Here is a 26,461-nt window from a genome sequence, read left to right as displayed (position 1 = left end):
GAGTACTCTCTGGTTAAATGCCTTGCTCAGAGTCAAACAACATTCAAGTGAAGGCTGGGGATCTCAAACCCTGGGTTACAGGAAATCACTAGTTAACAGCTCATACCCTTAATTCTCTGCACTAACTGCTAATCACTAACTCATGCCATCATCCAGTTGTTTGGCAGTGTAACACAAAGGATCAGTGCTATCATCTTCTAATAAGCTCTGTCCTGGAGTCTTGGGATTGAGTCTTTCGGTACATAATGCATGTTTTTTAATCTAAACAAGACACTTAACCAGACCAGTGCTTTTAGGCTGCCTTTAGAAAGAGGCACTGCTGTTTTGCAGACTTTGCAGACCATATTAAGAAATGAATATAAATATAATGTACCAAAAAGAATAACCATCTTCACTGACAGCCAAGTAGATTCTACTAGAGAAATACAGTTACTCATAAATAATTGTTGAATTAAATTATGAATGATTCATATTGTTAATCCATCCAAAGATGGGTCTGATGTTATTCCTTTCTGAGTCTGATTTGCTATTCCATTTCATAAGTCTAGATTCATTCCCCTTTCACTGACTGTACTCCATGTTCACCCTGGTCTTGACTGATTTTAATGTACTCCATGACTTTGTATTCCTCATAGGCTCATAATTAGTTACTAGGCTTTCATTGCAAACTTCCAATTACCCCCAAAGCTCTGTCTGATTAAGTGACTTGCTCAGGGTCACTCAGTAGGCAAATTAAGGATAAGGGAATTAAACCATGTACCACAGGAAGTAGCTTGTTAACAGACCATAGTCTTAATCCTCTACACCACCTGCCAGACAGGTGTATTTCAAACCCCTTAGTCTCCTTTGTATCCCACTATAAGCTCTTTCCCACATGAAGATATCTGACTGTGTATCATTACTCATTTCTCCTATCCTATTTCAGCAAGCTGGGATTTTAGGTAGGGGAAGGGAGAACTCTGTCCATATATACCACTGAAAATAAACACTGAATGCATCTTTTAAAGGTATTCAAGAGTACCAGCAATAATAAACCTCTAGTAGTAGATGATACAACTGATTTCCAGGTTTATTGACATTAGTATAGTTAACCCAGGGCATATTTGCATGATATTGGAAATGTAACTGTTTTGTTATTTTAATAATGTCATATAAAATGTAAAATTAAAAGAAAAACTGTATCCTAAAACACGAATATTATAATATATAGATTATAAAGTAAAACTAGATATGTAGCTAATATAATTCACAATACAGTATACATCAGAACTACTTTTTATATTCAATACCTACTTTAAATATCAATAAATGATATACCGCATGATGCTTAGCACTCATTGATTAAAGCATTTACATGTTTTCACATTTTTTCAACTGTATTTTAACTTTTTATTTAAGCTGCATACCTTAAAGAATTCTGTATAGCTACTACAAGCTGTTATTATAATCTTGAGGGTCCTTTTGTATATTAAAGTTTATTGCCTCCTTTCCACTGAATTTTATCCAGTATACATCATCAATCCATTTGAGAAATGACCATGAGTGTGACTGTCACATGTTTTGTGTCTGATTTATGAGATCTCCTGCATTGCAGGTTTACAGAAAGAATTTCAACAAGTGGTGAAACTGCAAGTTACTAAACTGAGTTCCTTAATGTTATAGTACAAATATGCCACATATTTTAAAAACTTGACCCTATACCCTCCATTAATATGTTTACATATTTTTCGTTTAATTACTGTGTTCCATTCATTTCATTGGGATGCAGTCATTTTGTAAATTAAAGACTAAAACATACATTATATAGTTTAATGTTCAATGTGGTATCAACAGGTAACTCTGAGCCTCAATAGAGGACACCAAGGACTTTACCACACGGATTATTTGTGTCATCTACATCATCAACAAACCAGATATTCAGGTGAAGTTTGAAGGTAGCTATAGATAGAGACACTCTTATGAAAAGTGGCAAAGAACTACAAATCCTGACAGGTCTTTAAACAAAAGTGCAGATCATAGTTTGAGAAACAGCAACAGGCAAATTTACAAAAGATTCATAAGTCTAGTATTTACATAGTAGACAGAAAAAAATCACATTTATTAAGGCACTTGTGGATCATCATCTCTCACTAATCTATATGCAATAGAATACATCTTTAAAGATGTAAGCCTTTCCTTATAATCCAAACCACATATATGGAAAATCTTCCTCATAAGTGGATTCTGAATCCTTGTAAATACAAGCAGAACCTCAATATTTATATGAGGTCTTATGAGAGTAGTATGTAAAGGAACTAGAACTTTTCTGTCCCTGTTTCTTGACAGTACAAGTCTTAGGAATAAATTCCTGATTTATAACATAGGGATAGGCATTGTCTTCCAAGCCAAAATATGGAACAGTACATTTTTATGGTTAAGAACAGCCTTTTGCATTATGACTGGTTATAAAGTTTACCAGTATGGCTGTACAGGATGTGATGATCTGAATGATATCTGATGACCATCCTAATAGCCTAAAGTTTGCGCCATTAGCATATTTAGTAATCAATGCATTATGTGAAATTGTGATGGCAATCGTAAATAAGCTAAACTAAAAAGCCCAAAAATATAACTCCATAGTACTCCAACATTAACAGTCTTTGCTTGCAATTTTTTTCCACAAGCTCACTCTTATATTTTCTATTAGATATGTGTGACACCATACTTTAATAAACTGATTAATTTTTAACTTTTCCATACCCTAAATAATTTTGCTGTTAGGCATGGTGTTAAATGTCAGGATTAAATCTAAATGAGTGACATCAACAGGAAGCTTTAGGTCAAATGATTCTAATACACTGATGCCCCAAAAAGATCTTCCAGAAATAAATCCATGCTGTGAGATGTCAAATGATTGTCTTGAATAAACTGAAAACAGGAATAGTATAGTAATGTTCTTTCATAAGCCTCACCAAAAGTAAGCAGCAAAGCAGGTAAAGGAAAGAAAAAAGCGCCAACACACAATTAGGACTGTGTTACTCCAAATAAGCACAAAGGTGGTATTCAAGCAGTATCAAAAGATTTATTTAACGTACATCCACTCTGGTAACGTTTTCGTTGAAAAAACAACTTCATCAGAATAAAACCAACCCCTCATGACATTCAATTTATATACAACTATTTAAATGATACAATCAAAATTTAAAGTGATACATACTATATAAATAAATAGTCCAAATCTTACAAGCATAAGAGGTATGAATGCTGTTAAAACCCTATGCACGACTATGAATACATTTTGTTAAAATAAACATAGCTGTTAAAAACACAGTACATTTGACCTGCTATAAGTCATAAAATCAGCCTGTACAAAGATTGTAGAAATCTGTAACCTTACAACTTGTCAGCCTTTAATTTAAGATATGGGGCTATGGAAATAGAATCATTAAGCCCCGGGTGTTTGCTGGATTCCAATAAAATCTGCCAACATGTCTCTTTGTGAGATAACAGTGCATTAATAATGCATTAATAATGCAATAACTGGGTATTTCTTCGAGGTGTCACCCCAGACCTATTTAGACCTGACATGCTTTTTGTTACCATAGATGTGGTCGACCTTTTCTCAGTGATACCACACAATTTAGGGCTTGAATGGATTGAGGAAGCCCTGTGGGGGTGCAACGGGGTGACCAACAATGACGTCCACTTGGTGTTACACTTATTAGAACTGGTATTAAAGTATAATTACATCTATTTCTCAGGAGAATATTTCCAGCAAGTTTCTGGGGTTGCCATGGGGGCAAATTGTGCCCCCATTTATGCAGACATGATTTTAGCCATCTGGGAGCAAAAATTTGTTTTGAATAGTGTTTTTTCCAAACATTGGATTCACTACTCAAGGTTCCTGGATGATATCTGCATTTTTTGGGTGGGACCCCGAGACTGCATAGATGAGTTTGTAAAATATCTTCATACCACCACGGGATTTTTACGTTTTACCTACAATGTTACCATCCAACAGTTGGATTATTTGGATGTAACTCTTAGTAAAATGAATGATCGTTTTAAGTCCCGTGTTTATAGGAAACCATCATTCTCCAATGGGTATCTCCACTATGCCAGTTCTCATCCCAAATTCCAAAAAAGATCTATTGTGAAGGGGCAGTACGTAAGAGTGTCCCGTATGACATCAGAAGAAAATGATTTTGTCATAGAAGGGGAGAAATTAAAATCCTTCTTTTTGGAAAGGGGGTACCCTATAGGTTTGATCAATTCTGTCTTTGAGGAAGTCAGTAACTTGAGACCTAGCCGCTTTGCCCCCATTTTGGGGAAGGCCAAATCAATCGGAGAAGATGTCCTGTTAAATGAAATTCAAGGGATTCCTAGTACTGAACAGATGTTTATTACCCAATATAGCCAGCAAGCGGGAGAGATCAGGTATATCATTGAGAGAGAATTTAATGAGTTTAAAGAATTTACAGATTTGGCCATTTTTAAGGATTTGACCTGTAGAGTAGTATACAGGAAGGGATTTAACGTTAAAAGGGTTCTTGAACAGAATCCCATGATGAAAAGAACAAGCATGCTGAGAAAGGGTACGTTCCGTTGTGGGTGTTGCCCACAATGTAAATATATAATTAACCAGGACAGCTTGTACTTGGAAAGTAGAAGCAGAAAATTACAGTCAGATGGTCTGTATAACTGCAACTCTAGGGGATTGGTATATCTCGCTGCCTGCCGTTCTTGCCAGGCATTTTATGTTGGCAAGACGGAGAGGCAGCTGAGGAGGCGTATATATGAACACGCCTATGACATTCAGAGAAAGGTTAATACCAATGCACTTTTCAGACATACCTTGACCTGTGAAGGAGCTTCTTTTAAGTTTTTTGTGTTGGAATCTGTTTCACAGTGCATTAGGGGGGGTAATTGGCCTGCACTGTTATCTCACAAAGAGACATGTTGGCAGATTTTATTGGAATCCAGCAAACACCCGGGGCTTAATGATTCTATTTCCATAGCCCCATATCTTAAATTAAAGGCTGACAAGTTGTAAGGTTACAGATTTCTACAATCTTTGTACAGGCTGATTTTATGACTTATAGCAGGTCAAATGTACTGTGTTTTTAACAGCTATGTTTATTTTAACAAAATGTATTCATAGTGGTGCATAGGGTTTTAACAGCATTCATACCTCTTATGCTTGTAAGATTTGGACTATTTATTTATATAGTATGTATCACTTTAAATTTTGATTGTATCATTTAAATAGTTGTATATAAATTGAATGTCATGAGGGGTTGGTTTTATTCTGATGAAGTTGTTTTTTCAACGAAAACGTTACCAGAGTGGATGTACGTTAAATAAATCTTTTGATACTGCTTGAATACCACCTTTGTGCTTATTTGGAGTAACACAGTCCTAATTGTGTGTTGGCGCTTTTTTCTTTCCTTTACCTGCTTTGCTGCTTACTTTTGGTGGAGTTGTGTTTTTGCAGCATTTCTTTTGCTTTGGTTCTTTCGTAAGCCTCCCTATCAGAGCTATCAAGTGGCAATTTCAGGCTACACAAAGATTTACATTCTTGGGGATTTGAATAGCAATGGCTTTTCTTCATATTTCAGGAAAATACCCATTAAGAAATATAAGTTTAAATAATACTGTAAGAAGGTAAATAACTTTAGGTAGTGACCCGAAGGGAAAATAACCATTTCTCTTCATTTAGAATCCTATGTCCCACAACCAGTCTTCACTAATACCTAAATAGTTTTATTAGCATTCCCCAGCTATATACATTGTTTTGTGACACTGCTCATCCCCCTTTATACTTCTAGTATAAACCTTATAATAGTAGTACGGGTTCAGGCGCCTAGGCAGCGAGATATTTCCATGTGGTACATTTGACTGGGGACACATGGCTGAAGTGACATTCAGCTGCAGAGAAATATGGCTGTTTGCAAATTCCCTGTGGGCAAAGAGAAGCACATCCTGCCATGCTCACAGCTTTAATAACCAAATGAGTGGTGGCAAAATAATTAAAGACTGTTGTGCTCAGTGTACAGTACATACTTATGTAACTACAACATGTAGAAGTGTGCTACAGCATGGAGGAAATCCAGCAGGCTACTGTAGTCACATTTATGCTCCAGTATGTGTTTTAGGTAATGTTCCCTAGACACTGTGAAGGGGGTAGTGGTCCACACACTCCTATTATAAAGGCACTGCCCATTGTGCACTGTATTTTTACTGTCACTGACATGCCCTCTGGCCAGCCTGCTGCTGATGCCTGCCATATTGCCTGCTGTCTCACATTTCCTTGGGGACCATGGACATTGTTTTCCCCCTGTGCATTTGGTTACTGAAGTTGTGGGCATGGCAGAATATGCTTCTCTTTGCCCACAAGGAATTTGCAAACAGCCATATTTCTCTGCAGCTGAATGTCACTTCAGGCATGTGTCCCCAGTCAAATGTACCACAGGGAAATGTCTCGCTGCCTAGGCGCCTGAACCCAGTAGTACATATAACTGGCTCTGAACCTGCTTTATATCCCACCTCTTAACTACAGTATTAACATTTTCTGTCCTATCTACTTACTTCCCTCACCTCCATTTCTTTGAATTTTTAAGCACTAATCACATGATCTATTATCTATCTGACAAACGCACTAATGCATATCTTCAAATGCTTAATGCCCAGTATCTGCTAATGCATAAGTAACTTTTACACTGTAATAGTTGCCTCTATATTCATATGAATGCAGTCTAATTACCAAATGTACGGGTAATTGTTAATGTGTATTACTTAATGTCTTTTCATATATATTACTGAATATCTGTTTTAAAGATGTCTCTAATTTGTGGAATTTTTATCCCCAGGTCTCTACTAAAATATTTTTTGACTAAACACAGTCAGGCAAGCCTAGTAAACTAAAGCAAAATAAAATAAATATACATTCGTCAGGGGCTGCTGCTGTATTGGTGTTTACTGCCTTAACCATAGCAAGCACAGCATATTCTGAAATACAGGAACATTCATCTATGTCAAGAGAGGAGAACATTTGGCCATTTGTTAAGGCTACAGTTGGGTAAGCAAGCAAGTTAGGAGTACTACCTTGATCCATAAACACAGTGCTATCAATCCACACCTCAATGTTCCTAGAACAGGGCCACAAAACTTATGTAGATGTCTAAAATAAACTTTATTATTGTCATCTGCATGAGCCACAAGTTTCATCTCATACCTTGATTTCTGTTTTAGATTAGTTTATTCAAGGTTTTTATAACCTTCTGAAGTTTAATTTTTATGTTTCTGGCAAGGATAGATCCTGTGCATTGTAAGTATTTTCTTCTGTTTTAACATTTTTGTAGGGAACGTGTTTACCAGTCCAGTGAAGGTTATCTTCTTACCTTACTATTCATAGATTGTATGCCTACCTGGGTATATTTGGATGCAACTTAATCCCTACAATTCTCCGACATTCACAAATATTTTCCCATCCATAACCCTTCCCAATGCCAATTAAATGCTTCTTTTTCCATATATGAATTATCACTTTTACAAAATTATCTTGATGCTGTAATATCTAGATAATTTTCCCCTCATCACAACTGTGGCTCCATGCAACCCCCCAGATGATCAAACTTGCTTAAATTTGGAAGTGAATTACACCTGTGGGTGTTACTGGAATTAAAAGAAAATCTCACATCCATGATATTCCCTCCATGAGTAGGAGTGGTAACAATCTGTTTTATATACAATGCAATGCATTGTGCAACTATTTTGTCAAAAATTTCACCTTCTGGTATTCCCGTATCCCAATTTATAATAGCAGCATTTAGGACTCCTGCAACAAATAGATAATTGTCCTCAAAACAGTGACTTGCTCAGCAGCAAACTTTGCCTGTTGTACTCATATTGGGGAAAGGGATAAATAGTGTCAATCTTCACTTACACATTACCAGGTCAAATAGTTGCAGTAGCAATTTCATTAATGAGAATATCATTACTATTGATTGAAGTAATCTATTGTTTATATAGAAAGAAAACCACAACTTGTTTTGCCTGTATTTTAACCTTGAAAGTTAACAGAAAGGCTGTTAGCATTAAACATTTCAGTGACACATGCAACATCATATGGATTTTATTTATTTATTTATTATTTATTCATTTATTGACATTTGTTAACCGGGTTGGTCCAGCTGGACTTGTGGCCCATTTTCACTGGAGACCTGAGGAGAAAAGCTCAAAAAAAACACAAACAGTTTACAGAGAATCAAACATCTGAGTCAAAAATATGGTCATAATCAGTTATACAAGAACGTTAGAGAGACAAAGCAGAAATGCAAACACATGATATATGCATATAAATATTTTTACAGACTAAAAAATATATTTACATATTTACAAACAGCGTTAAGTCCAACAGTATTGATTGTAGAGTTTAATAAGTATCCACAATAGTGGACAACTTAGCTGTATGTGGAGGGACTGAGAAGGTATGTAGTAGGGTTGTGGGGAGCTTAAGTAGGGGCTTGATAAGGACATATTTTGGAGTTGAGTAGCTGAAGTTTGAGTTTTTCTTTAAAGTGGGATGAGAGAATGATGGAACAAATGTCTCTTGGGAGTTTGTTGCAGGCTTGGGTGACAGAGTGTTTATACAGGAGTTTGCCAGCTATTTTTTTGGGTTGGTAGATTTGTAGTAGTTGCTGATTAGAGGTACAAAGAGTCCACGGAGGAGTGCAGATAGCGATGAAGGAAGAAAGAGTAGGGCAGGATGAAGGCTTGTACAGAATGAAGTGTAACATTTGAAGTTGTGACAGAGGTAGAAGATGGGGGAATTCTAACCAGTGGAGAGTATTTATGGCAAGGCGGTGATGTGTATTGTATGGAGAGTTTGTGATAAATTTAGCTATCATGTGGTAAGTTTGATGGAGTGTGTATAAAGTAGTAGTTTGGATATTAGTGAGTACTGGAGCAGCATATAGAAGGGAGGGGAGGAGAAATGGTTGTGCAAGGCATTTGTAGTTAGAAATGTTGTGTTGCGATACAGTAAACCAAGTTTCTGGTGAGCCTTTTTTATGCTTCGGAGGATGTGCTAATTGAATTTGAGTTCATCATCTATGATGACCTCAAGGAGTTTAGTGTGAGCTTCAGGGTGGATAACAGTGTTATTAGAGGAAGTAACAGTAAATGTGGATTTGAGGTGAGAGAGAGATTGGGGGAAAAATAATAAGAGTTTGGTCTTTTTAGGGTTGAGAATGGGTAGATTCCTGGACAACCACTGTTCAGTGGATAGGAAGGCCTGTTGAGTAAGAGTGTGGAGATTGGAGATATTGTCTGAGATGGAGATGAAAGTCGAGTCATCTGCATACTGGATGAGGGAGGGTTGTTTACAAGAAGTATAGAGATCATTGGTAAAGACATTAAATAGGAGACGACCCAGGATGGGATCTTGTGGTACCCCGGTTGGGACAGATATGAATGGAGAAGTGGAAGAGAGACATTTAACAGATTGCTGCCTGCAGGATAAGTAACTGGAGAACCAGGCAAGGGAGGAAGAAGATAGACTGAGGCCTACAGGTTTAGATAGCAGTAGGGGGTGGGAGACTGTATCAAAGGCTTTGGAAAGGTCAAAGAAGAGACATGATATGAGTTTGTTATTGTCTAGGGCCTTGGCAATGGTATGTGTAAAGGATAAGAGGGCATTAGTTGTGGTGTGGTTGGGACGGAAACCATGATGAGTGGGAGTACAGAGGTTATGCTGGAGGAGGTAGTAGAGTAGTTGTGAGTGGTTACATTTTTTTGAGAATCTTAGAGAGGGGAGATAGAATAGCTATAGGTCAGTAGTTAGGTGGGTCTGTAAAGTTTCCACCTTTATGCAGTGGAATAGTGAAAAAGGATTTCCATAGGGTAGTGACGGTGGATTCCTGAATAGATCTATTCATTAGTATAAATACTGAATAGGCAATGGAGTCAGCAGCAAGTTTGAAGAAGGTAGTAGGTAGACTGTCAGTGGAAGGAGAGCAGGGTTTGAGTTTGTGAAGAAGAGATCTGATGTAGGATATAGGAACCGGATGTAAAGAGAATAGTTGTTTCTTAGAAGGATTAGGAGGGGTAGGCAGAGAAGCTGTGTTACAGTTGGAAGGTATGAGTGTTTGAATGGTTTCAATAAAGTGTTTATTGAGAAGAGTAGCAGTTTCCAGAGAAGATGTATTTGGGTAGAGGCAGGGAGTTGAGGGGCAGTCTGGAGAGAGAATTTTGTTAATAGTATACCAGAACTTGCGAGGGTTGGATTTGTTATTGAATTGGGCAGAGTTATAAAAGGACTTTTTGTCATTATTGGTTTGTTTTTTTTGTAAGATTTCTGAGGTGTCTATAATTATGTAGCAGAGGTAATTCCTTTGTTTTGATCCAGGATTTCCAAGCTCTATCTCTTTTTAGCATAAGGGACTTAGTTTCTTTTGAGAGCCAGAGAGCATAATTGGATTTTATTTTAACCTTCCTAGAGGGAGCAAGGGAGTTCAGAGTATTCAGGAAGATGCTACTGAACCTAGCAACTGCGTCACTGAGAGGGATTTGTTTAAGGATGCACCAGTCAATGCTGGATAGGACAGAGTTGAATTGGACTACATTCAAATTAGAGAGTTTTTGGCAATCTTAATAAAGGTGGGATTTGGAAAGGGGGTTGGATGGTGTATCTAAGGACTAAGTTGGTCTGGTAGGGTAGTGGGGATGTGGTGGTGGTGAGGGGAGTTGGTGAGCATCCAGTCAATTATTGAGCCGGAAGATAGGTTTTTATGGAGGTGAGTGGGCAAAGATATCAGTTGATGGAAATCATGAAGGTTGATGCTGAGTTGTGGAGAGTCAGTTTTAAGTTTAGACCAATCGCGGTTAACATTGCCTAAGATGAGGGTTTCATAGGGAATATTGTGGGAAAACCAGAATAAGATATTCTCTAAAGTGGATGAATTGTTTCCAGAAGGGATATAGATGGCGGCAACAGCTAATTTTTTCTGAGGGTTAAGTTGGCAATTAAGGATGATGAGTTCAGCAGGGTGAAAGTCAGGGCTGGGTGTACTGAAAGGTGAGAGTTGAGGCTACTGGAGTGGAGGATGGCTACACCACTCCCTTTTTTGTGAATCTATTAGAGCAATGGATATTATAGCCTGGTGGAAGAATTTCATTGTTAGTGATATGTGGCTTAAGCCAGGTTTCAGATAAGGAAAGGATGTGAGGGTTTGTATGCATTATCCAGGCATGGAAACTGGTGATTTTGTTGGTTAGTCTTTGAATATTTAGAGAGTATATTGCCAGGTGCTTGGATATGGATGAGTGTAGTGCAAGAGGCTGGGTATGATGAGAAGTGTTTGGGGAAGGAAAGGGGGTAGAAGATAAGGGGGGGTATTTGATTGAGGGGAGAGGGGGAGGGGCCAGGGTTGGGGTGGACATCCCCAGATATGAGTAAGTTATTAATCGGAAGAGGGAGTACAGTAGTACATAGATGTAGTTTGCGTAACTTGGGTTTAGATTTGTAGGTAGGAGGGTGGATTTGCAATGCAGACAATTTGTGAAAAGAAGAGGTGGAGAGGTTAAAAAGGGCTGTGGAGATATGAAATTAGGAAGGTTTAGAATGGGAACAGGAGGTAGGAGAGCATAAAAGAGAATAAGGAAGGTGTGAGTGATAAGAGGTTAGAGCAGATAGAAGAAGTAGGAGTGAGGTGGTAATGATAAGGTGTTTCATTTTTGATGGAGGGTGTAGGGGTTATAGACAGGGTGTAATAGTAGGGGAAGGAAGTGATGTGTTTGGAGTCTGACAGGAAGTAGTTTGTCAGGGGATGCTGGGAAAGGAAGGTGAGGGAGTGGATGATAAAGGAAATTGTAATGGGGTGGGTGAGATTGAGGGTAGGGTAGGGAAGCAGAGTGAGCCCAAGTGGAGTGAGGGTGAACAGAGTGGGCAAGGCCAGGTCAGCAGTGTGAAACTGCACTGAAAATAACAATCAGAAAGGAAGCAACTGTGAAAATCAGAGCTGAAGAGGTAAGAAGACAGCAAGCCAGAGAAGGAAATGTTGCAGATATAAATTTGAAAACAGGAGATAAAGGGTACAGAAGACATACTATGGGTTAAATAGCACTCTAGAATGTGTCTGGCAACATTAAACCTTCATATACATTTTGAATTCATGAGTTAATCATAATTATACAATGACCCTCCATTAATATTCCAAAATGTGCACACTGATTGGCCAGTGTGCCCATTGTAAATCCCACAGTATACCAATGGAAAAAGGTCCAGTTGCTTGGACTTTTTTCCATTAGTATAAAGTGCTCAAAACATTTTTTTAATAAATAAAAAAAAAAGAAAAAAAACGGAGCAATGGAGACTTTCTTTTCTCTGTTGCTTCCATTTCAAATCGTTGATGTACTGGATATGCATGGGATGCAAGTCCCATATGCATGCTCAGCACATCAAAACAAGGAAGCAGTGTACCACAACCAGCAGAAGAACAGTAATGCGCCGGTATACAAAGACATTATTTAAGAAAAGTATTTTTTTCTTAAATAATGTCATTGTATAATACCAATAACCGACTCCTTGGTTGTGGTATACTGAAGATTTACCCACGGTTGGCTTTATTTAATCACTCGAGCTTTGCCCTCGTGGTTAAACCACACCAACCATGGGTAAATCTTCAATATACCACACCACGTCATCGGTTATTGCTTAAGTATAGTTTCAAATTCTGCTGTCTTATTATTTAACCTTCTAGCATTACCTAATAAGCAATAGAACACTTTCTTTGGATCATGATTTATAAATGTTCATTTTTTTAAACTGTTCCTCATTAAAAACATCCTCTGTAAGGAAACTTCCCTAAGTCATCTTTCCATTATAACCAAGATGAAATTCCACTATGAGAAATTACTGCAATTTCTTTCCTCATTAGCAAACTCATGTTCTTTTTCTTCTTTTGTTAATTTCAAAGTCATGCCATACTTAATATTAAAAGCAATCAGGGGAGAATATCTGTTAACATCAGATTAGACACCTTGTCATTGTACTACAGTAGTTCTGCCTACTTCTTCAGTTCCACAAGTAACTATCAAAGATCATATGCTTTTCTTCTATAGAAAATTCTTTGTAATGCCTCATACATAATCAGTATATTGCAGCCAGGTAAAAGGCCATAGTCACAAGCAGATGGTTAATTCTGAGCACACACACACACACACACACACACACACACACACACACACACACACACACACACACACACCCGAAAAGATAGAAAAACATTTGACTCCGCAAAACTGAGCATCACACAATTAGTAACCTTCCATTACAGAAAATGGGTACTGCAGCCTGTCCGCTAATATTACCATTTTCCTTTCTAACTACTATATTATTGTGGTTTGCTTCATGTGTTATAGTTAAATTCCCCTTGTCTGTCATTTTCTAAAGAGGTTCTTTCAATAATTCCCCTATGTGCTTTCTTCTGTTTGCCCTATAGGTTTATATCTAGATCTTCCTCCTCACTAGCCTTAAACTGTCTCTTAAATCTTTCTTTTTCCTGTGTTACTTCCAAGGGAAAGGCTATATTCAGTGGAATGACTAAATTGTCATTTTCTACAACCATTCCCAAATCCTCCACAGAGTGTTAACAGTGGTGTACCTTACATGACAAGATAGAAATAGCTATGTACACTACACATGGAGTTATAGACTTAGTCTAGGAAGCTTTCTATTTTACCCATGTACCTTGAATAACCACATTAAAGGGGTGTAATCTCTAACCATGATAAGCTTTATGATGTACAGGTAGGGCTCACTCCTCCTCCAAAACATTATTCTGCATGTATTGTTCCCATAATTTCCACTTTTTTCTATGGAATTTGCTCCTACCCTTTTCTAAAGATACCAATTACAGTTTTTTATCCAGTTTTTTATCCATTACAATATTCACTACTTCAAATACAGTTGGTTTATACTTTGATTTCTATTTTCTAGTAATTGCTTTTTTGGCAGCCATTAGAATTAAACTTAACAAGGTTTTACTATGTATAAGCAATTCAGATCCCGTGTCCCATTTCTGAAGAATCATTTCCTTAGTTACATTCATTTTCTCACCCAATATTTCTGACAGAGTACTCTACTGGAATATTTAATGTCTGTCAAGTCATTAAACTCTGAAAACATATGTTCCCAGTTATCTCTTCCTTCCACATCACACCTCCAACATTTGTCATCTAACTGAGGTAAAATTCTTTGAAGTCTGCTTGGGGTGTAAAAATACCTATGCAAACAATTCCAAGCAGAAATCCTAAATCTTCTAGACTTTGTTGCATAATTGTGGGTTATACATATTTCTTTCCATTGTTTCCTTGTGAATTACTTATGCAGTCTCTCTTCCCAATATTTTCTAGCCTCCTGTAATCAATTTGTATAGTGTTCATGTAATATTTTATATGCCCTACTAATTATCTCTTATTTATCAGCAGCTTCTGATCTAGATTCAACTAAGAGCTCTACTGGAGCAAGTCTTTTAATTAATATTCCCCTATCCCTTTCTCTCTGCTTATACTCTGATATTAATCCCTGATAGGAAAGAGTCCCTGGCCTCTAGTCTAAATGTCTTCTTGGCCTCTTCTCATTCTCTTACTTTTCCCTCTCTAGTTATTTACTCCCAATACCTTAGTTCATTTGCTAGTTTTCTACTGTAAATTCCAGTCCCCTCTTAACAACTCTCTGTACCTCTATCAGCAAAATCTCCTTTTTACATTCTTGTGTTGGCTTAGTTTTTACAATACTTTTTGCTGCTTTATAAATATAATATTCCGCCTATATGGCTGTTGTTATTCTCATTAAGGTCCTGCACCCAAAATTCCACTCTTTCGTTATTTCTTAACTTTCACCCCATTTCATCATCATCATCTCTTTCTACTTCTTTCTGTGTTTCATTAAAGCACACACACACACACACACACACACACACACATACACACACGTGCGCGCACGCGCGCGCGCAAATACTAACCTTAACTGCATAACTCTAAAATATCCCTTCAAATCAGGACATCCTAAACTTTCTAATGCACTGTATTACTCTTGCTAGTTCTACCCTCTGTAGCTATTTAGCTAAAGTTATGATGATGGACATACATTTTTTACTCTGCATTCTACCAGATGTACTTATTAATCTTTTTGAATCTATTTGTCAATAACTGTAAACTCATCATAATTTTACTCCTAGTAACTATTGTTTATTTATCTATTTAAATTTGATGACTCGGGAAGTCCACTGGGCCATAAAGAGCCCATTTTCAGTGGAGGCCCTGGGAGAAAAGCTCCAAATTTGCAATTTGCATATTACATGTTACAAAAGATTAACAAAGATTTGTACAGAACAATTAAAACATTTACAGAAATATAATACATTATGTAATAAGCTTTTAGTGAGTTAGCATTTAAACAGAAGGTTACTAGCCCTTTTGGAGGTTAAGTAAACTGAACATTTGCAGAAAAAGACATTTTTGTCAAATAGGTTCTTTGTAAGTAAACATTAAACAAGTAACTACTAGCCCTTTGCAGGTTAGGTGGACAATTTTGCATGGAGAGAGTACACGAAGATTGGATTATGGAAAGTATAGTACATTAGATAGCAGAGAGAAAAACAGTCCCTGGTAGGGTGAGACTGTTTTAGGTTGAGATGAAGCAAAAGAGTAGGTAACTGGCAATGATTTCAGTGCAGGATAGAAAGAGATGGGGTGGAGAGGGGTTTATGTTGGAGCGTGACATGGGCATTCCCATTTGGCTGATAGATAAGAGAAAAGCTGAGGTTTAAAATCAGTATGGTTTGGAAGGTTGTGAAGGTGGGAGGAGGAGAGAGTTCCACTGCTTGGCTAAGGAGTAGAACAGTAGTAGGTGGCCAAGAGGTCGTGCTGGTTTGTGGACCTGAAGGAAATTTTGGTTTGTGGATCTGAGTTTGTGGTTAGGTATATAGGGTTTTAAGGATGTAGTGAGAGATGTGCAGTTTGTGGCTATAAAGATGAGCTTATGGGCAATGGTGAGTTGTAGGTAACTGAGGTAGTTGGGGAGTTCAAGCCAACTGAAGGTGAGGAGGGAGTGGCAGTGGTGGGATGAGTTTTTTTAATTGGTTGCAAATTTGCAGATATCGTGGTAGTAGGATTCAAGTTTGGATCGTAAGCCGAGGTGGTGATTTGTGCTATTGGCAAAGAAAATAAGGGACTCAGAAATTCAAGGATATAATTGGTATGGTAATCAGAAAAGTTGGCTTTATTTGCAGACAGTATTATTTTGTACCTGATAAAACCAGAAAAGGACATATGTGTGTTGTGGAACACTTTGAGTCATTTTCAAGTCTTTTCAGGATATAAAATGAATGAAGATAAAACAGATGCTATACTTGTAAACTGTGTACCCAGATATGAATTGGTTCAGCAATACCCATATTTATAAGGATGTGATAAAATGAAGTATGTATTAGAAAGGCTTATGTTATGGTAGCTAAGGATATGTGTGAAGAGACTAAACAAAATATAATATAAAACCTAAGAAATTGGAAGTTCTTGTTTAGGGGTATGGATAGCAAGAAACAAGCAATGAAAATATGTTTAGTCCCTTTTGTTTTATATGCAACTGAGGCATATTTTTATTAACCAGAGGAGAAGTTGTGGAGAATAATTAATAAAGAGTTGAAAGAACTTATTTGGGTGGGGAAGAGTGCAAAGGTTAAGTGGGATATGTTGATCCTTCCATTAGAACAATTTATTTATTTATTTGACATTTGCTGACCAGGTTAGTCCAGCTGGACCGGAGCCCTTTTTCAGTGGAGACCTGGGCAGAAAAACTCCACAAACATATCTAATTAACTAATTAAGTACATACACATAATACATAGCTATATAAAATATAGGTCTCTTCTACAGACACAACTGCTTCTAAGCCCTTCTACCCATCAAACCCTGGCATCCACCTTCCTGCTCCCCTCCCTGATGTATGGTGCCCCTCTGTTCACAAATCTCCACCTTGGCTTATGATCCAAACTTGAATCCTGCTACCACGAGATCTGCAAATTTGCAACCAATTCAAAAAACTCATCTCACCACTGCCACTCCCTCCTCCCCTTCAGTTGGCTTGAACTCCCCAACTACCTCAGTTACCTACAACTCACCATTGCCCATAAACTCATCTTTATACCACAAACTGCACATCTCTCACTACATCCTTAAAACCCTATATACCTAACCACAAACTCAGATCCACAAACCATAATTACTGTCATTACTGTCAGTGGATAGAAACATGCCTAAATATTTTAGGAAAAAAAACTAAATTTGTTTTTAAGAGAGGCAGATGTTTCAAAGAAATTTTGGAACAAGGGAATAGGTTGAGCAATTATGGTGTGGTTGAAAAGGCTAGCAACTTTAAATGTGGCATGTGCTCCCAGTGTTCTTATATATTTGTTACGGGTGATAGTTTTAAACTAAATGGTAGGCACATACCCATAAAAGGTCATTATAATTGCCAAACCAAGAATGTAGTGTATATTGCAAAATGTTCCCTATGTCCAGCATTCTACATAGGGAAAACTTGCAGACGGTTTAGCGATAGGATTTATGGGCATTTATTAGACATAAGGCATTGTAGGAATACAAATGCATTAAGTAGGCACATTATGGAGTATGTAGGCCATTCATTTAAAATTTTAATAATACAAAAAATAGAAATGGACCAACAAGGGGGGACATTAAATGAGTTTTTGGAAGTTTGTGAATTAAAATGGCAACTGTCTCTGGATGCCACTAGCTTTCCAGGTATAAATGAAATGGTGAATTTGAATTGTATTTTAAAGATGAGCCACATTTTGGGTTAATATTATTTAACAATTAAGACCATCATCTGCTCAGCCCAGTCCCTACCCAAACTGCAAAAAGTCACACAGGAAGCCTTTTCCTCTGTTGAAACTTGGTTATCTGATGCCCAATTAATACTCAACCCAAACAAAACTAAACTACTCATCTTCCAACCCACCAAACATACTCAAAACAACTCTCACCTTAACATCACAGCAAAAGACAACACCACTATATACCCAACTGAACACACCAAATTGCTAGGAGTGGAAATAGACAATAAACTAAAATTTGACATTCACATATCCATGACCATAAAAAAGTCCACAAAAAACTAGGAGTGCTATACAGAAATAAGCAACTTCTCACCAAAGCAGCAAAGATTTCAATAACAAATTCCCACCTTATCTCCACCCTACTTTATGTCTCTCCAATATATACCAACCTAAGGCAATGCGATCTAAACAAGCTAGAGACCTGCTACAACAAAATCGCCAAATTCGCCACAGGGGCATCCTACCATAGTCACCACTGTCTCTCACTTGCTGAACTGGGCTGGCTTGAACTCCCTCACCTCCTTCAGTGGTATCAACTCTCACTCGCCCACAAACTAGTAAACCATCCACTAAATGTCCCATCCCTCCAGAATCTACTCCAACCCTATCGCACCACCAGACCACTAAGATCCAGCAACAAAAATCACTTGCAGATCACTAAAGCCAATAACTCTGCTGGTGAAGCACTATTCTCTTGCACCATAGCCAAATTATGGAACTCCCTCCCACCCACAATTACCTCCATACCATCATGCACCACTTCAAAACTTTACTAAAAGCGCACCTAAAAACATGCTGGCTATGCCCTTGCAACTCCCACTCTAAGATCACCCACCCCATCCAACCACTACCTTTCTTTCCACTCCACTAACTACCTTGATTATAGCAAGCTCAGATGCTCATAAGCCAGTACTTATTATACAGCAGGAACTTCTTCTTGTAACATTTGTTAATGTCTGTTATGTACTTCACAGATAAAGATTCTAGTTGTCTACTGATGTACTATGTTCTTCATCTGTAAATATGTTGTAAGTAATTGCTATGTAAATTGTTAATCGCTATGTAATCCAATGTAACTACTGTCTGTTTATTTTAACTGTGGAGCTTTTCTCCCCAGGCCTCCACTGGAAATAGACCTACGTCCAGTCGGGCACTCCCGGTCAACAAATATAAATAAATAAATAATAAACAAGGTTACTTAGTGAACAATTTTTAGATATTTTTAATGAATTGTTATAATCATATAAGGTTAAGCAAAAGTGCATGTTTCTTTTAGAGGTTTTTAAATTCATAATAATGTAATTAATAGGTACTAATTAGTTTATTGTTGGCTGTATATGAATGCTGGGAAATGTGATGGTATTGTTCTGAAGAAGTCCCTATGATAGGGATGAAAGCGCTTAACCACTGTGTTTTAATTCAATAAAGGAGTGTTTTTCACTGAGTGGATCTTGCTGTTTTACCTCCCTTTGAGTTATAAGAGTTATATACAACCACACAGACAGGAAGCCTGGCACAGGTTCTCCAGCTGTGCCCTTTTTACCCAGACTATACGATAGTACCACTTGCCACCACCCACTAATATTTATCAGCTACTAAAAGGCCCTTATGAAAGGGTGTCCAATTATACTGTGCAATATTATTATCCAAATGGTAAGTGTGACTGAACAGCAAGGCTACTGGAAGGGCTTTGTACAATATCACTAAATACATGCAATGTACTCTTAGCGCTTAAATTATCTCTACATAAAACAGCCTTAGTTGAAAGGTTTAAAAAGATGTAATAATAAATAATAAAAACACAAGACAATACTTCTTACTACACAGTGCTAGTCAAGAGTTCAGAGATCACAGAGTAATACTTAAAATAATACAGCAGAAAAGTTCTGACATTGATACAGAAAAAAACTAATCTAATCTTCCTAGTGCCTAGTTATATCTAAGAGAAAACGCAGTTCTAAAATCCTACTTACATACAGACACAGCAGATATTGGTGAATTGGATGTTCTCAAGACAAATGCTAAATGCTCTCATTCTTTCTGTCCTTAAATTGATAACACAGTATCACTGATTCATTTCAGATTACATAATTTCTTTCTGGTTCCCAGGCTAACAGAAACAGAGAGGTTAATAGCCTTTTTGATCTTGCAGCTGGTCAGGAAGCAAAAGTAATAAAATAAATTATACATGTAAATTCTAACCATTAACTCTGGTCTCAAAACAATAGGCAGAATGCCTCTCTCTAGACATCTCAGCTCCGACTTTTAGATCAAAGAATTTCACAATGCTTGACTTATCAGCTTTCTTACAGCAGACTGCACTGTTGTTACATTTTTGCAGTTCAACATCCATTACAGTCTTTTCACATTTAAGAGAACAAGCCTGTGGCTTACATTAATATTTACAAATGACAGAATTGTCTACAAAATTCTAATTAGCTAGGCTGGCAGCCTTCATCTATTTTCACAACGACCGTGTACTGTTTGCAAAAAAAAAATAATAATGTTGCCACTTTTAATAATCAATACATATAAAGTTAGCTGTATATTAATTGTTGCCATATTGTAGCATTATGAAGTCTTTTTTGTAGAAAGATTTAAAACATTATTGAAAATTATTGCCATGGGAATGTCAGAACACCTGTCATTCCAAAACTCTGTTGTTTGTTCTTTAAAGCCAGTTACTTTCTGAATTACACTACAGAGTCTGTTTTAGACTCTACTTTTAAGGCCTGTTTTTGCTCTGCATAGCTTTTTGTGGCCCTTTCCTGTTAAATCTGCTTGAAGATGTAGCACCATCTTTTACAAAATGAAGCAATCCAATCTCCTCTCCAACCATAAAAGGTTATGAAAAGAGGAAGAACCAACTCTTTACATTTCTAATTTTTGCCTTTCTAAAGTGTCTAGCCTGCCAGAGAATTTCACGAAGGTATTCTTAAACATTCTTCATAGTCCAGCCACTGAGGCTCATGAACTTGCATCTCCCAATTAGCTTCTATTTCCTCCAGTTTACTTAAATAAAGTCACTTTAATATAGGTTCACAAGCTATTGGTATACTGTCCTAATCATGGCAACATACTGATGATATTTCCCCATCTTTTCTAAAAATGTGTAGTGATTTCATCAGTTAATTCTTATGATACATCTTTAATCTTGCTCTCTGTCACAGAATCTTCCAGCCAGTTTGAAAACCAGTCTAAGTTTTTGCATTGATGCATTTATTTATTTATTTGTTTATTTAACTTTATTGACTGAGTATGTCGGGATTGTCCACAGACCATTTCAGCCACAACCTGGGCCATATAGACATTCAAAATTTTCAACAGATAGCTACAATTCTTTATCATCTATACGGTTCAAAGAGTGGGACAGTTCATTTGCAGAGCAACAGTGGGGTAACATGTCTAAGATAAAGGGCAATATTCATGAAGGCTAACATGGAAAATAACACCGTGTTAGCCTTCATAACACTGCTTTCCCATGCTAAACCCTGTTCCCTATTCAGGAACAAGGCTTAGTTTGTATGGCACTGCTTAAAACAGTATGAAGTGCTATATAGAAATGTATAGCTGAAATCTTCATTGGTGATTTAGCTCAGTGGTTAGAGTATCGGCTTTGTGTGCAGTAGGTGCATGGTTCAAATACCAAGACAGGCAATTCAGCTTTTACATGGGAAAGCATTGTTAATTATTTTTTTTATTTTAATGCTGTAGTAATTTATATTTGTTAACCAGGGTAGTGTAGCTGGCCAACCTTCCAGTGTCAGTGGATATGTGATGTGAAATTCCCCATGTAAATATATGTGTTCCAGACAGTACAGTCACACCCAAAGTAATGTAATCAAAGCACATAGGAGGACTAATGTAAAGTAAAATATATACACTTAATAATATGTCAGTAAGGACTAATTAATGTCCACTTCATTAAGTTCCATTAAATGAAAATTGAGCAATGCTTAGGAGTGCTAAGCTCTGCTTACCCGGTTTGAGCATTGCTAAGAAGCATAACTGTAAGCAGCATTCAGCCCAGGTAAGCAGATTTGATCACAGCTTAGTACTGCTCAGCATTCCTTAAACCAGCTAAGCAAAGCTAAGCAAGGGGGTGTGTCTGAGGCTGTTTAGCTATACTTAGCTGGTTTCAGGAATGCTGAGCATGTTCACATCCAGGGGAGGGTCCTTTCTACTCAGCAATATACACATTAGTTGCAACTGTTTTAAAGGCCTAAAACTGGAGGAAATTATAAAAAAATGAAATAAAATGAAATACCAGACAAAAGGCAAACAACTAGAAATGACTAATACAGCCTCTGCTACTCACATTGGTCCATTCAAACCCCAAAATAATGTAGCTAGCAGGTGGACTGTATGATAGTCAGCCAATCACGCAGGCAGCATCTGCAGCACACCAGTATAAAGTATGTAAACACCATTCAATCTGATCTTCCCACATACACAGCACCATTGAAGTACACAATTGGGAGTTTTAACTGACAAAATTATAGGGGCTGCCATTGCTTTGCTACATCTGTACGTGCTACAGACAGACGGCACTGATGACGATGATGCTGACAACCGGCCCAGACTGAGGAGGAGAAGAGTGTTCAGACCCAGGGTAACCTGTCAGGGACTACATGAGCTAGAGATAGTAGAGCACTACAGGATGGACAGGGACATACTACAGCAAACCACCAAGCTCTACCACCTGCACCGCAGACCCAGAGCCAACAGAGGGGTACCCATCCCAGTGGAAACAAAGGTATGTCTAGTCTTAAGAATACTAGTTACAGGTACAGGGGACTAACAAACTGTGGGGTCATAGGTCATATGCATGGATGTCAATGTTGGAGTCCCATACACTTCTCTGCCTCTCACAGCAAGTCAGCTGTACAAATCCAGAAATAAATGTGTGGCAAAGGCCCATGAACAGGGACAACAATGAAATAGTCCACTTACAAAATTACACAGTGAGATCAGAGCAAGACTTGTAGTTGCCTTAACTCGCCAAAGAGTAAGAAGTTTAAAAATCAAATGACTGTCATAACTGTCTAACCTTTGGTCTCTAGTGATATGCCAGTATTCTCCAAGACAAACACAATACTATGCTAAATGGAGCCAAAATGTAAAGCAAACATCTGGACAGTCTGTGGAAATGTGTACATTTGAGAGGTATGCCCCTCCCCCCAGCAGACCTGTCTTCCCATAGTAATGCAGGAACATTCATGTTTGTCTAATCTGTGGATTTCTGTCAGTGAGTAATGACACAATACATTTCAGTGTCAGATGACATATATGTCACTAAAATGTCTGCTAAAACAAACCCTGTTACTCTAGCAACTTTTTACATTTGTAAGAGCAATATGTACAGTATCTCCCTATGTTTGGGCCATTGTCCCCCCATTTTGGCAGGTTATCTCCAGATTTATTGCAATAATAGGTTGGGAGGTATGGCTGTGGTACACAAAACACCACACTGGAGTACAACTATCTCTAGAATGGAGTCTCACTCTTACTATAGAAGGTCATACTGGGCGTGCTCCTACACTTAGTGAATTACAGCCCATGTCGAAAGTCACATCGGGCTATATAACTGTATTGTGCATATATGTCTTTACATACAGACAGCTGTGTATACCTTTACTGTCTCGGCTCACACCCATCACACTGGATGACCCTCAGCTATCTGTAGGTGGCTCATTTGTGATCCATCTGCATCTGCTGTGTGTGATACACAGACACAGACAGACACACACACACACACACACACACACACACACACACATATATATATATATATATATATATATATAGGCAACATATAACAGTATTGCAAGCATATATACACAAAGACATAGGGAAGAGAGAGACAGACAGTGACAGAAAAAGAGAGACAGGGAGACACAGACAGAGAGTGAGTCATAGACAGGGATTCCCTAAAAGGCATAGAATGATGTCCTGCTGCAGACAACTGCATACCAGTTGTAACCAGTAGAATGTCCCAGCAAGACGATGAGCTCCATTGTGTAATACTAGTGATGTAGGGGTTGTAATATCACATCACCTGCCTTTGTGTGTGTGTGTGTGTGTGTGTGTGTGTGTGTGTGTGTGTGTGTGTGTGTGTGTGTGTGTGTGTGTGTGTGTGTGTTTGTAGGTTAAAGCACTCTGAGGCCTGTCCCACCCACTACACTTCCCATTGCCCTATTTTAGAAGACCTGCTGATGTCATTCACCTTAGATGTACCTTTGGACACTCATCAGCCCTAGAAGCTCCATGGCACATGCAATAACTATGTAACACTGTAGCACAAATAACTAGATAGTTAAGGGATCTAATCTCAGTCTTGGCAAATGTTGCTGGAACCTGTGTTCTGAGAGACTGCCTTATAGACTATCTGCAAATATACAGAGCTGAGTATATATTTTTTGGTTATAGAATTTGTTAATTGTTGCTTAGATCTCTGTTGAATCTGTTGTCTCACTGTTCTGAGAGACTGCTTTCCAATCTATCTGCAAATATTCAGAGCTGAGTATATTTTTGTGGTTTTAAAGTTTGTACTGTTAGTTGTTGCTTAGATCTCTGTTGAAACTGTTCCCCCCCCCACCCCCACCCCCATTTTCTGCCGTGTCTTCAGTTGGTATAACTGGTTTTTACAGCTTGTGTGTTATCTAACTCAAGGATCACTTACTTTGACCTGTTAGTAACAGCCTACATTCAAATTGCTGGAACCTGTTCTGAGAGACTGCCTTACAGACTATGTGCAAATATACAGAGCTGAGTATATATTGTTTTGGTTATGGAGTTTGTTAATTGTTGCTTAGATCTCTGTTGAAACTGTTGTCTCACTGTTCTGAGAGACTGCTTTCCAATCTATCTGCAAATATACAGAGCTGAGTATATTTTTTTGGTTAAAAGTTTGTACTGTAAGTTGTTGCTTAGATCTCTGTTGAAACTGTTTTCCCCAACCCACCCCCATTTTCTGCCATGTCTTCAGTTGGTATAACTGGTTTTTCCAGCTTGTGTGTTACCTAACTCAAGGATCACTTAATTTGACCTCTTAGTAGCAGCCTGCATTCAAATTGCTGGAACCTGTGTTCTGAGAGACTGCCTTACAGACTATCTGCAAATATACAGAGCTGGGTATATATTTTTTTGTTTATAGGGTTTGTTACTTGTTACTTAGATCTCTGTTGAAACTGTTGTCTCACTGTTCTGAGAGACTGCTTTCCAATCTATCTGTAAATATACAGAGCTGAGTATATATATATATATTTTTGGTTTTAAAGTTTGTACTGTTAGTTGTTGCTTAGATCTCTGTTGAAACTGTTTTCCCCACCCCACCCCCAGTTTCTGCCATGTCTTTAGTTGGTATAATTGTTTTTTACAGCTTGTGTGTTATCTAACTCAAGGATCACTTAATTTGACCTGTTAGTAACAGCCTGCATTCAAATTGCTGGAACCTGTGTTCTGGGAGACTGCCTTACAGACTATCTGCAAATATACAGAGCTGAGAATATTTTTTTGGTTATAGAGTTTGTTAATTGTTGCTTAGATCTCTGTTGAAACTGTTGTTTCACTGCTCTGAGAGACTGCTTTCCAATCTATCTGAAAATATACAGAGCTGAGTATATTTTTTTGGTTTTAAAGTTTGTACTGTTAGTTGTTGCTTAGATCTCTGTTGAAAGTGTTTTATCCCACCCACCCTTTCTATTTTTGGTTTGTAGTTTAAATTTGGTGGGTTTAGCAGTTGCCCGCCCCACTGTAGATTTGATCTGGGACACTCCCCAGTCCCATCTCTTTACCACATTCTACCTAATAAACTTTCTGCACTTGCTTTTAGTCCTTTTTAATTTAATTGCATTTTTTAAACTGTGTTTGGTCTAATATTACTATATACTCAAGTGTGCTAGCTTGCACTGCATGTGAATTGTTTTTACTACTGTTTTTTCTACTTTTCTGCAAAAAAAAAACTGTAAACTTGTTTCCTACCTTTCCTGTAACTAGTGTTCCAGATACAGATTTGCTGTATCTAGGACTGTATGCAAGCTTCTGAGCCCCCCCCCCAAGCCTTTCTGTGTTGGAGGGCAGCCTTCCAGCTTATCAGTGGGAGTGGTAAGCACTAGGTAACCTGTCTACCACATAAGGAGTAGTTCTGGCCCAGAAATTGTAGTTATTGGCCATTTAGGCAATCTTCCATCTCTCTCAACTTTCTGATTTGAAAGCCTGCATTTGCACTTGTTTCTGTCCTGTAACTCATCTAGTGCAGATACAGATTCTTAGTTTTAGCACTTAAATTTGCTTATTCCTGCTCAGCACTTGTTCAGAACTTGTAAGCACTAAATAAGCTAATAATTACTATAGCACTCAATCTTCCTCATTACCTAGAGGAAAACAGTTTTTGTACTTACTTTTCTCACTTGCTTAGAGAAAAACAGCTCTTGTACTCACTTTCCTCACTTATCTAGAGGAAAATAGTTTTTTATTCAGGCATGTCCAAGGGTCAGCTCCCAGTGTTCTCTCCTGTCTATCTGATGAATCTGGGCATCTTGGGGCAATGTAGAAATTGC

Source organism: Protopterus annectens, chromosome 4.part1 (assembly GCF_019279795.1).
Source record: "Protopterus annectens isolate FY-2018-M chromosome 4.part1, PAN1.0, whole genome shotgun sequence".
NCBI classification, from domain to species: domain Eukaryota; kingdom Metazoa; phylum Chordata; order Ceratodontiformes; family Protopteridae; genus Protopterus; species Protopterus annectens.
The sequence above is the reverse complement of the archived record's forward strand: the minus strand, read 5'-3'. Positions refer to the sequence as shown.